Genomic DNA, 13,626 nt, shown 5'->3' with positions numbered 1-13,626 from the left:
TGCCGCCACGACAACTCGAAGAAAACTCTAAGGTACTCTTGCTCAGCCGCCCCCTCTGACCCACTCCTATTGCTATCTTTGATTCACTGAACTCGCATGTGGGATTGTAATAGTCTGCCTAACTGTCCCTACCTGATTGCTGCCATGTCAGTCTGGACTAATCTCCCCTCGAGACTCTTCCAGTCTTCTAAATTTTTTGCAGCTGCAGTGATTATTGAAATGTATAATGGTATGTATATACTGTTGGTACATATTTAACTGCTGTCATGTTTAGCATTTTGCGACGATCATCTGTATAACGACTCAAATGATCCACTACCCATTCCGTAAATGCAATATATATCACTTTAATATGTTTCACAACTTTAGTTTGACATTACGTCCAAATTGTTTACACTTTTTGGGCAGGCATTATGCCCATTAATACAACTACCTGCTTAGCTAGTGTTCAGATTCTGCGACACACAACGTCCCCTTGCAAGTAGACACTCATAGCAACCACCAGCTCCTCCAGGCCTACACACTCCACCCTTTTCCGAAGTACTCGGTATCACTACTGGAACTGAGCGCACTCTGCAAGGCTTCCTACCTGCATTGCAACATCCACTCACCATGGTAATTTGGCTTACTTTAATCATGTTCCCGTATTGCATTATACAAGACAGTGTACCATGCCTTGGTAACCTCTATGTAGTCTACAAAAATGATCTGTCTAAACTTGCCTGACCCGGCATCACTCTATCACTTGCCCTACACCATAGGATAAACCCTGGTGCACTAGCATTCACATTTTCTCCCTAACAAAATCTCAGGGCTCCAGACCAAAAAAGTTGACAAACGGCTCCAAGTTAGCTCTGGCAATCTCACCAGTCCAATCTTGTTCTTGACCGCACACCTTATCTCAGGTTTCAAATTCAAGAATGGGGGTCATTACAAGTACGGCGGTATGGGGTTAATGGCACCGGTAAGGATGCCGGTGCTGTTAACCCCCTACCGCCGCATTCCGAGGTCCCTAGCGAGTCCCGCTGAGGGCGGCTGGTTTTACCAGCCGCCCTCAGCGGGACTCGCTAAGGGACCAGGGAGCTAATAAAGGGCCCGCTATTTGCAGGCACGTTATTAGCTCCTTCCCCATTCCCATTGAGCCCTATGGGGGCTCGAATGGGAATGGGGAATGGTTTTCAGAATGGGGATTGACTGGGTCCTCCAAGGTTGGAATGACCTGGTAAGTCCCAATTCTGAGAACCCGGACACGAGTCTGGAGGGCAGCCATGGCGCTAACAGCACCATGGCTACCTCCAAACTCGTAATGAGGCCCAATGTATCCATACCCTGAGGTACACAAAATCATAGCATCACTACAACCATCTAACTGTAAAGGTGACAATTGCCCAACTCAGATCATAAAAGATGCAGATTGAGATTTATCTCCTTTTTATTACCAGACTAATAAACTCCTCATTCACCAGCAAATTAGTCCCAAGTAACCTGAAACAATCTTGGGTTCTCCCATTACTCAAGAAACAAACATTACATCCGTCTATAAGCACTAATTATAGACCGATCACCACAGTCCCTTTCTTACTGAAAATCTTAGAGTTGCATACTTGCAAATTCAAGACTATCTAGAGACAAACCAACTACTAGGATCTCGTCAATCTGGCTTTAGACCCCAACATGGAACGGGAACTGCCCTTGTTGACCTTAAAAGCCAGATCGACGAACTAAAAGACAAAGGCAGAGTTGCCATCCTACTTCTTTTAGACTTATCGGCAGCCTTTGATCTGGTTGACCATAAAATCTTATGCAACCACCTATCAACAGCAGCACACTTCTCCAACTTTGCGGTCACGTGGATTCAATCTTTCCTCGCAAACAGAACCATGCGTGTCTTTGCACCCACAGCCGCGGCCGATCCGATCCCCATCACCTGTGGTGTCCCACAAGGCTCCTGCATATCACCGACTTTGTACAATATCTTTACAAAGCCCCTATTCGACAAACTTGATGGTCTGGGTGTCACCTACACAAATTGTGCAGATGACACTCAGATACTAACTTTATCAGGCCCCCACGACACAGATGTTTGCCGGATTAACGAAGTCTACACCATCATTCAGGCTTGGATGGCCACACACGGCCTCTTCCTGAATGTTGACAAGACTGAGCTTCTCCTAGTCGGCTCACACAACAACCTTCTGAAACTTAGGGCCTCATTACACATTATGCGGTAAACCTTGGTGCTATTAGCATCATGGTTGCCGCCGGTACCATACCGGTACCACCATGGAGAAAAGGGGAATTACCACCCCATTCCAAGGTTGGCGGGGCGATAATTCCACCTTTCTCCATGGCCCTTCCCCATTCCCATTTTTGCCCCGTAGGGCTCAATGGGAATGGGGAAGGAGCTAATTACGGTACCACAAATTGCGGTACTGTAATTAGCACCAAGGTCCCTTTGCGGGTCCCAACTTTAACGGCTGGTCTACACCAGCCGGTAAGGTCGGGTACCGCAAAGGGACCTCGTAGTAAGGCGGTAAGGGTTTACCGGTACCGGTGCCCTTACCGGTACCGGTAAACCCAAACTGCATACCGTGTAATGAGGCCCTTAGTCCCAAATATAGTAGCATCCTCATTGATGGGAACAACATACCCATTGCCAAAGATGTAAAAACCATTGGTTTCTACCTCGATGCCAATACCACTGTAACCAAACAGGTAAATATGACTGCCTCACCCACTGCCTACACTGGCAAGCTGATCAGGGCATGCAGACCCCTACTGTCTTCCAATAGTTGTCTCACACTGGCCAGAGCACTTATACAATCAAAATTGGACTACAGCAATGGCCTATACTTAGGTGCCAACAAATCCATAATCAATAAACTATAGGTTCTGCAAAATAATGCGCTCAGAGCTGCATTAAACATACCTAGAAGAGAGCACATCTTGGCAACCAGAAAACTTTGCCAATGGCTTTCCATACAAGAAAGAATTGACTTATAAACCATCTGCCTCATCCACAAAGCTCTGAACCACCAAGCCTCACCATATCTCACGGACAAATTCACTCTGAAATTGTCAGCCGGAATCACAAGATCCACTAACACATCTTGCCTTGTGGTGCCCAGGTACAACCTAAAAAGAGCAGGCGAAACCAGCTTCCTGGTTCTAGCCGCCCAATTATGGAACACACTTCCACAGGTCATCAAATCTATTCAAACCTTTGAAAATTCAGAAGTCACATCATAACTTGGTTACTTAATAAAAACTAACATTACTTTCCTTACATTGACATCACTGTGCACTCCTACTCCCTTTATGTATACATCTTTCTCTGTTCCATATCACATAACATTCTATGCTCCACACTTACACTTACCTTTCCTTTGTTATTTGAATGTATTATCTGTACTCTGTCTGTATAAACTGTACAACCATTATCTTCACCTAAGCGTCCAGATACCCCTGGGTTAGGCACGCTATATAAATAAAATAAACAAACTAACAAACAAACAACATGTTTACAAACAATCATCATTACAAAGTTAAGGGCTAATATAACTATAAGCATGATTGAATAAAAAGGTCATCCCCTAAAACAACCATTAAAAGAATCACTCTGGTATAAGAAAGCAGGGTAAGCATTATCCAGCAGTTAAAATTAGTTAATTAACCATAAAGTGGGATGGGCATTTACTTAATAGTAAAGAAAAAGCAAAAAAAAACAATAGTTCCTACTGAACACATTACAATTTACAGTTGGATCAACTCCTACCTAGGGTACATATACTCGGCCACACTGGTTTAATGCAGAAATGTGTAAAGGCTGAAGATTCTAGATTGGAATTAGTTGATGACATTCAGATGTTATTGTGCTATAGGTTATCACCCCTTCTTCCTCATCCCTTCTTTTGGCACAATCAAGAGAACCTCTTCCAAGAAGTAGACCAGCGAAGGCCATGAGAACAGGCCTAATTCCACCTAACTACAGCAATTGGAACAGATGATGGTAAAGCCATGACCTAAGAGCATGACATTTCTTAACATAGGACATGTTGGAGAATGGGAACATGTGAACATGTTTCCAGCAGAAGTAGTCAAAACAGAAAGCAGTGGTGAGTATGAAGAGGATTTATATTCTCCAATGGGTTACAAGTCTAGCAAAAAAGAAGACATTGCAAGGATGACATTTTAGAGGAATCTCATACATTTTTGAGGGTAGTACAGATTCCTCTCTCTGGGGTGAGGACTCGCCTCATCGAATAAAGACTTGGATGAGACAGATGAACAAAAGATGCATTTAACATGATGCAAAAGAAACATTCCAATTCTGAACAGTTCTTGTTGCCGCTATTGCAATTCAAACAAACACAATCCCTCAAACGTTTTGTCTACAGCAGGTCGTCCTATATTTGATTGCAGCAGATATAGCTAGTTGGTAGAAGTTGACTATTGCCCGCGAAGAAGAACACTATCACCAAGTCTTGCACATGGTTGATTTGCACCCACTGTCTGGTAAAAATAGTACTCACTACCTATGATCCTTGAGCCTCTAGGATCTGCCATTGCTGTCGTTTACCTGTAAAGGGGTTCCATTTTTTTTGTTGCTTTAGAGCACCTCAGGGCTCCATAGTTGCAGAAGAGACACTTCTTTTTAACCTCTCATTGGTCACTTCCTATGAACTTTCACAATTATCTGAAACCCCTCTACAGATTCAGATTTTGTCTATTGAGCCTCCCACTTTCTGTTTTGTCTAGAAAAATGTTAGATCCCTTGGTAATGTAACGGCAGAGTAAAGAGAGGGGCTTCAGGAAATGGGTATCATACCACACAAAACAAAGTTTCCCCATTCTGTGCGTCGAGCATGTCATCCACTCCTGTGTTCATCGTATTCTGGAAAGCTTAATTTTTCTTTTGTCATTTTACATTTGAGATTAAAAATCTCAGAATTCAAAGAAAAAACAGAACCTTATAACCTCTTCACACATGAAATGGGCACTCTTGATGGTTCTGCAGAACTCCCTCCCTGCCTGTCTCTGAGTACACATCTATAGGACAATCATTGCAGTGCACAGTATCTGTGCATGTCTGGTGTAACCCAAGCACAGTTAGCCGGAAAGATTGTGCAGTGACTGTAGGCTGTACATGATATTCATAGGCTGTAGAGCTTCTTCCCACAAGCTCTGCAGCCTTTTTATCTAATAATATCTGTCACTAAATGTATTTTCACAACTTCACACATTTCTTGAACTACATTCCTTGTGAAGCTGCAGTGCTTTCTGCAGCCTCTCGTTGTGTGGTGCTCTAGGTAATACAAATTACGCCATAAGCAACTTTCAATCAAGGCTAAATAATGATCTCAGACCAAACTATTGGACAGACTCAAGGAATATGGCAAAGTAATACTTTATTGTATTTAATAAAGCAGGGAGATCTCACAGGCATCAAACTAATTATTGCACACCCACAACTAACCTTGATTACATAGGGACTTGTACCCCAATATGCATCATCTATGACATCATTCTACGTGGCAAAATACAAAATCTATAGAACATATAAGGGTGGGTACATCATTGGCTACCCCTTATCTGCAGGGCATGCCTTCAACTACATTTAAATACATATAGCACTTATTATAGCAGACAAAGAAACAGTGGGTTGTCTATGCAACACTGTGTGTTAGGTTGTCCCCCAATTGAAAAAAGAAAGATCCAGAATTTAATCTGGTTCCAGGTGTGCTCAGAAAGATTCTCTCCTATGGAGTTTCAAATACGTTGTTAATTCTCATAAACATTCCAGGTACAATAAACAAAAATAATTGTTTCAGCCAAATTCAAAATTTTAATTGAGAAGATTGAGGCATGCCCAATTGCTCAGTGCCAGTGTGATTAATACCAATGCATTTCGGACTATGTCCGTCTTTAGGGTTTATGCACTGTTGATATCAAATACCTGTTGAAACCATCATAGTGATGACAGCCACAGATAGTACAAAATAACATCAAAATGCAAACATTGTCAAGGCAATGGAAAACATACATATCATTTGAAAAAGAAGGGTCATTAGAGAAGGGAAAAGAAATTGAACACGAAAATTGCGCAACATAACGTTAGAGCCATATAGTAACATATAGTAACCTCTTGCATATAGTAATCAGACTCTCTTGTAGATAAGCTGTCTGCAGAGCACATCTGTACCTGAGAATAGGGAGTATAACATACTCTGTCTTTTCAGTTTCGGTACAGCTTGCCTTCATATCTATTCTCATCCAAACATGAGACTGCAGAGCATGTTTTCGAGTCTTTCTGTACTTAAAATACTATTAAATGATGAACCTCTGATGTTTTTAATTTTCTCGCCTCTCACTTAAGACAGGAGTTCTGTTCTTTCACACATTTTGTAGCCATTGCGGGAACATTCAGGCTCGAGGTGGCCATGACTTCTTGATGTTGAGACAGCCAGACCCATCTTTGATTCACCTCCATGGTCCAGCTTCCAATTTTGAACTGTGACACACTGAAAACCTTTCCTTTCACTGGATCCAGCTCTGCTAAAGTGCATTGTGGAATCATCCAAAGTCCTTATATTTCCTGTGTATATACGTTGGTGCATAGCCGCAATCTATTCACTACATAGCTAGCCTTTACTAATACATTGTCTACTTGTGTTGCTGCCACTGTACAATTGTAAAATGACTTGATATCTTCATCATTATTTCTGTAGCATGAGCATCTTCATCTTGAGCCCAAAATGTTGCCCATGCTTGGCATCTCCTCCTTTGTTTCTATAGAATGCTTATAATCTTTAATCTCTTCTCATGTGTGCCATCTCCGTTCTATATGACGTCACCAGTCTGCTTTCTTGCTTGATTTTCCCACTTCCTCTGGGATTTCATTCAAATGGCCATCATATTGTCTTGTATGCATGTATGGCTTTCTCAATGGGAATCTGACTTTCAGGATTCTTTTTTTGTATAGGTATTCTCACTGGCAATTCACGTGTTTCACACTCTGGTCCCCAACATATAGGCAACATAGGGGAGGAGCTTTGGGTGGGGGTACTCGACTCCACCTCTACAGATGCTTTCTCAATGGTGAATGTAGCAGCAGCACATGCCTGCTGACAAGGAAAGTGTACTTGCATCATTGGATCAAGTGATCCACTGTAGTAGGCCAGTGGTTGGTGTTCCTGTCCCCACTTTTATGTCAATACAGCAGTCATTAGCTTGCCGACTGAAAGGGAAAACAAGTGAAACTCCTCTTTATAATTGGTTGTAGCCAGCATTTGTGCATGTGCGAAGTAATGTTTGTGTTTGTCAACAGTTTAACGCATCTCAGTTGTCCAATTTATGCTGCTTTTGTTTTTCAGAGCTTCCTTGAGTGCTTGGAGAAGTGGCCTGATGTAAGTGCAGTAATGGAAAACCCATGTTCTGCAACAATTACATAATCCAGGGACTGTTGCATTTCGTTCACTGCCTTTGGTCTGGGTGTTTTACAAATGGCTTCCACTCTCTCAGGTGTTATTTTTCTCCAATCTGCTGACAAGATCTGTCCCAAGTAAGCTACTTCTTTTTGACAATACTGCAATTTTTCTTTGCCCACTTTGTACCCTTTGTCAGCTAGTAATGTCAGTAGTGTCTCTGAGTGCTTTCTGCACTCATCTTCTGTTGTAGTACACCAAAAGGTCATCCACGTATTGCATTATGTACTTGCAACCTGTACATTTCTTAAATACATTTGTATTATCTTGTCCCGCCATATATAAACGTGGTAAGATACCTTGGGGCAGGATGCAGGGCAATAGAGAAGAAGGCGTTGTTCAAATCTATTACTGTGAAGTAGCGTGCCTCTGCTGAGACCCTGCAGAAAATTGTTGCATGGTTTGGAACTAGTGGGTACTCTGCTTCAAAGATGTTACTAAGATGGCGTACATCCTGTATGAAATGGCATGCCCCTCCCTTTGATTATTTGATTGGATAGATCACTGTATTACAGGGTGAAGAAGATTCCTGTATTATCCCTGTATTATACCTTTCTGCCATACGGCATGCAGTGTCTCATATATGTCCTTGTCTGCTTCTCGGGAAAGGGGGGATTGCTTTACTTGTGGTAGCAGTGCTCCTTGCTTTATTTTAATGTGTACTGCCCCACCCCGTTCAGTGTGCCCACGTCATGGGGTCCTTTGGTCCATAGAATCTCTGGAACTTTTTCCAAATCCGTCTGCAAGTATTTTGTTTCTTTTTTCATCAATTGTGTCATTTGTGGCACTGCTCTTTCTGTTACCTATACTGGACATGGTATGTTCAATTCAAACACTACCTTTCCCCCCTCTTCTTGTTTTGTAGTAAACTCTATGTCTGTTACTCCTGTCAGTGTTAGTGTGGGATCGATGCATAATATTGATCGTCACTCCATGTTATCGTCATCTGTAGCAACCAGTATAATCATGTCTATTCTTAGTACTCCTTCCTCTAGGTATAGCAGTGATGTGTGCCTGAAGTGATGGTGGGGGTACCGTGGTCTTTACAGGAATTCATTAGACAACTGAAACACCTTCCCCTCCTGGGACCCATTCTCACAGCACCTGCACCTCGTACAGAAACACCCCCATGTGTGTGGGTATCCCTCTCAATGTGGATTTTACATAGTATGCTTGTATCAATACTGTCACTCTGGCTGGGTACATTCCAGGGGTTTTACACACCATTCTTTTCTCTGAAAATGAAATTGTGGTGCGCAACTTGCTTAACAAATCTCTTCCTCATATGTTGATCGGTGTGTCCTTTGAATAGAATAGTGGTGCTTAAATATGCTGTGTCCCTATTGTCAATTGTAAATCTTTCTTGAGAGAACCTCCAAAACTGTCCCTGAAAAGCATTGCGTGTCCAGTTTTTTGTTAGATACTGGGAGTCTCTTTTCATTTATACATGATCTGGCTATGAGAAAAGAAATCCCTCTCTGTCCTATTTTCAGTTACTACTAGAACAGGAAACGCTTGTACATCCCGTGGGTCCCCCTATTGGGAAAATGTGTTAGCAGAGGATGTGAATAGATTAACGCCCACAATTGTAGCCCCCCTATATTGAGGCACTGCATTCTGACCCAATACTGCCACCTTCGCTTGTGTGAGTGTCTAAACTGCTGATTGATGTATGCTCACTGTACCCTGCATTCCAGACATCACTCCTCCTGCCCTTGTGTTGATACAACCTGTGTCTGTGTGGGCAGCAATTGTATGTGCTGCTTTGCGATCAATTGCATCTGTAGAGACTGTGTGGGTGCCTGCATATATGACTGTTGTTGCTGTACTCCCTCTTGCTGTCCTGTTTGTGGGCATGTTCAGGCAAAGTGACCAAAGTTGCCAGACACAAAAACACTGACCTCCAAACCGAGGTCTCATACCCCTGTATCCCAATCCCCTTCCCTTTGGATAATAACCCCTTCCTATCTGGTAGTGTCCTGTGTGTTGGTTTACTCCCTCCATATATGAGAATACAGGCTGTTGTGTATTTGTAAATCCAGGCTGCTGTTGCATCTGTTGTACCCTTCATTGCTAAGTATATGGTGCTTGTGTATATCCTCCTCGCTGTGTTACCACTGATTCTGAAAGCCCCCCCCCCTGTTGGGCAGGTGGAATGACAACTGGTCTGCTGAGCACTGCTCCTGCCTTGCTTATTTTGGCCAATTGTTTTGGAACTAATTTGCTTTCTGTTTTCACTGCATTATTTGTGGTATCATTGTCGTTTTATTATCATTAGTTATAATTGTTTCCTTTTACAATAATTGCCACCTGTATTCCAGGCCATCCCTTTGCTTCTATCCCTACATTTTTTTCTAGGAAAACCTACACTTTGTGGTGCACCCCCTGACTAGAATATGATAGAATAAAGGTATACTATCATCCCATGACTGTTTATTGTGCCCACATCTCTTGTATTGCAGTGTCCTCATCTGGCTTCATTTTTCTTGCTAATATGGATGCCATATCTGATGTGTCTGGGTACAACTCTCTCAGAGCCTTCCAGACGTGTTCTCGATAACTATTAAAAGGGGCCCTGTCATGTATGTTAGAGCTTAAGTTATCCCCTGCATATCCCACTTGCAGCCAAATTTTGTCACTTTCTCCCGTACCAATACTGCCACTAAACTCTTAATATCCCCTGTTTTTGATGGTAACCCTACCATCTCCTTCTCAAATACGTATATCCACTTTTAAGCCCCTGCCATTAGCTAAGGCAAACTGTACACTAGGTTGTCCCTGTCCATGCTCTGCCATAGTATGTAGTGAAGGGTACTTCACCTTTTGCCTTCTGTAGAAGGGGCAATTGCGTTTGTGTTCTGGGCTTATTCCCTTGCTGTGGTCTTTTCTCTACTGCCATTCTAGCCTTCCTGCTTCAAAGCCTATCTCCCCATTCCCCATTCACTCCTCTCTTTCCTCTTCTTCCCCATTGATCCTTCTCCTGCTCACACTTGTTAGATTGTGTGTGTTAAATTCATCATCCCTGTTGCTGCTGTCACCACTGACCTCCCAGTCTGATGCTGTTGGATCCCCCTCTGTTATATATAGCTCAGTGTCTTCCAGTTCCCATGCCCACTCTTCAATTTTAAACTGTATCTGTGTCACTGGTCTTCCTTCTTAACCTGCTCTTTCCCTTTTCTCTGTCTCCCTTTCCACTGCTTTTTCTTCCTCTCTAAACATCAAATCAAGTTTATATTGTGTGCTTTTCTTAATGTCTATTAAGTATTTATTTTTCCCTATATCATCCCTTTTCCCCAAATTTACTTGGGAAGTTCACCTGAGGATTGTCTATCCTGCAGCTGGTTTTAACAATGGGTATAATGCTTAGGGAGGGGGAGGAGCACTCTCCTTCTCCTTGTCCCCTTTTCCCTTCTCCTCACTTTTTTAGTTTCTTCATACAGTTTTCAGAGACCTAAAATGTCTTGTCTCTTTTCAAGCTTTGCTACTTTATAGGTAGCTGACGAATATGAGTACATACTGTCAATAATACTCTTACGGAATGTTCCCCTCCGGGCCATTCCTGATAACACTTCCCTTTTGTCATTCACACATTGCAAGTGATATTTTACTGTCTTATCACGATATTGGGAGAATTCTTTACACATGTGATTAATGGGCACATCCATATAATCGAATTACATTTTTCACAACTAATTCCTTTTAGAGTAATCTCCCTTCCTTTCTATTCTTAACTCCTCTTACTTATGTCTTGCATTAGTTTCATCCTGTTCTTACCCACTTGCACTTATTCACTTTTATACTTACTCTTTTAATTAGCTCAACCTAACTCATTCACACTGGCATCCTCCACAGGCCCACACATTCACACCACTCATGCAACAGCCCTCCCACAGCCCTCCCACAGGCCCAACACGTTAGTTCAGTTAGTACTTCAACAGCCTTGTCCGCAGGCTCACCACCTTAACAATGATGCACTATTTTAGTGTGCTGTGGGTTTGGCTGCTCCTCCCCTCCTTTAGTTGCGCCATTTGCACGCGCTACCCATCTCTTCTCTATTTACATGTTAGTTTGGCTATGGCCGTTCCACCTTGGCCACAGCCACAAATAGACTAAATGGCACGCAACCTGCGCTATGCTTCAAAAAAGCACCCTGGCATATGCCTTTTTCTCTTTTTCTTCAGAATTGTTCAATACTCTTTTCCCTGTACAAAGTAATACAATAAACAACTATACCAAAAGCCTGCACTACGCACAACTCTTGTCTAACAAGGTCTGCCACCTCACTATGTAACCCTCTGCTCTAGCGTAGATGTGCCACGACCCACTAACTCCCTAACGGGCGAGTGGACCTAAAATCTAAGACTGCTATGGCCAATCGCCCTCTGCCTCTTGAGGGTGTGTTCTATAGAACCAGGAAAATAATCCCTCCCTCTCCCTGTGCGTTTGTGCACCAGTACATTCACATATCCTTTCTAGGAAATCTCCACTTCTCTCAACCTCAACCTCAGACAGTACCTATCCAAGAAAAGCCAGTGCTCTGACAAGGCAGACCTTCGGCAACTCAGTGTCTGTGGGACTCCATGATGCTTTAGCTCTTTGAGCTAGTCGGTAGATGCTGCCCTGCTCTCCTCTGGAGGTACAGCTGGAATCCCCATGTCTGATTGGGAAATCCGATCAATCGCTATACGGGCCACCAAATATGTTCAAGGTGTTGTCTCTGAACGCACCAGCAAAAATTACAAGAGTAGTCTAAAAATGAGTGTACACCGGCCAAGATGTAATGCAATTTATTCTGGGCTCAGTCTCAGCTGGGAAAGTGAAATTCAAACAGAATGCGGAACAGAACTGCTTGAAAAGTGCTGCCAAAGATACGCCTAAAGCTTTTATAATCTCATAAACTAATTAGCATCAAAACACATTGCAACATTAGGACATTCCTCCATGGGTGATTGATTGGCGGGATTGTGTCATTCCCCTATGGAGAGACATACATTATCTCAAAATGATTGGGTCTCCCAAACCTTACAACGCCACCTTTGTCCAACCTTGTGACGTCACAATCCAGCCATCAACACCCACATTGGTGGTTCTAAGCAAGTTAATGAAATGTGAACATGTCTCTAAACAAGCATGCTTTGAGGCCCGTTCACTGTGCCTCGTTTTAACGTTACCTTGTAACTTACCTGTGACTTAACTCTATTGCCTATGTGAAGTTAGTGTAAGCTTTTATAATCTCATAAATTAATTAGCATCAATACACATTACAACATTAGGACATTCCTCCACGGTGATTGATTGACGGGATTGTGTCATTCCCCTATAGAGAGACATACATTATCTCAAAATGATTGGTTCTCCCAAACCTTACAACGCCACCTTTGTCCACCCTTGTGACGTCACAATCCAGCCATCAACACCCACATTGGTGGTGCCAATTTATTAAAACATTTGGGATGACCAGCAGATATTTTTTCAACTCCTGCCGATCATCCCAAACCGCCTTCCCATGGGAAGGCATTAGACACTGCCAGAGCCTTGAACCACCAAAAAGATACTGTTTTAATGGTGCATCTTAGAAACTTCTTCCCAGGCTAGGATGTGCTAAGGGGTAATTTGAAACCGTAATGGGTATTTTGAAACTGTCAATAGACCAGCTTCAAAGCTGAATTATAGAATGGTTGTTCTGTCATTGTTTTTTTCCACAGGACTCATAAGCTCTGTTCTGCTTAAGCTAAGCTCTGCTTCCTGCTTCAAAAGTAACAAAGGCTGTTCGCCTCCTACCGTGCGATCCTGGCAACATGTAATTTTCAATGTGTCAGCCTCTGCGGCTTCTAAGCAAGTTAATGAAATGTGATCATGTCTCTAAAAAAGCATGCTTTGAGGCCCGTTCACTGTGCCTCGTTTAATGTTACCTCGTAACTTACCTGTGACTTAACTCTATTGACTATGTGTTGTTAGTGTAAAACACATGTAATTAGGGCCTTCTCAAGCCTATTCCTAATGTGGCTGTCAATGAAGCCCCCTCCCCTTTTAGTGGTCTAATCCTGTAGCTGGTAAATTCATGCCTTTTTACCACGCTGAACTTGTAGATTTACATCAGAGGTAAGCCAGCTACATGAACCATGTTGAGGTTTGATGATGC

Source organism: Ambystoma mexicanum, chromosome 11, assembly GCF_040938575.1.
Source record: "Ambystoma mexicanum isolate Mex_15411 chromosome 11, UKY_AmexF1_1, whole genome shotgun sequence".
In the NCBI taxonomy this organism is placed as follows: Eukaryota; Metazoa; Chordata; class Amphibia; order Caudata; family Ambystomatidae; genus Ambystoma; species Ambystoma mexicanum.
Note: the sequence above shows the minus strand (reverse complement) of the source record.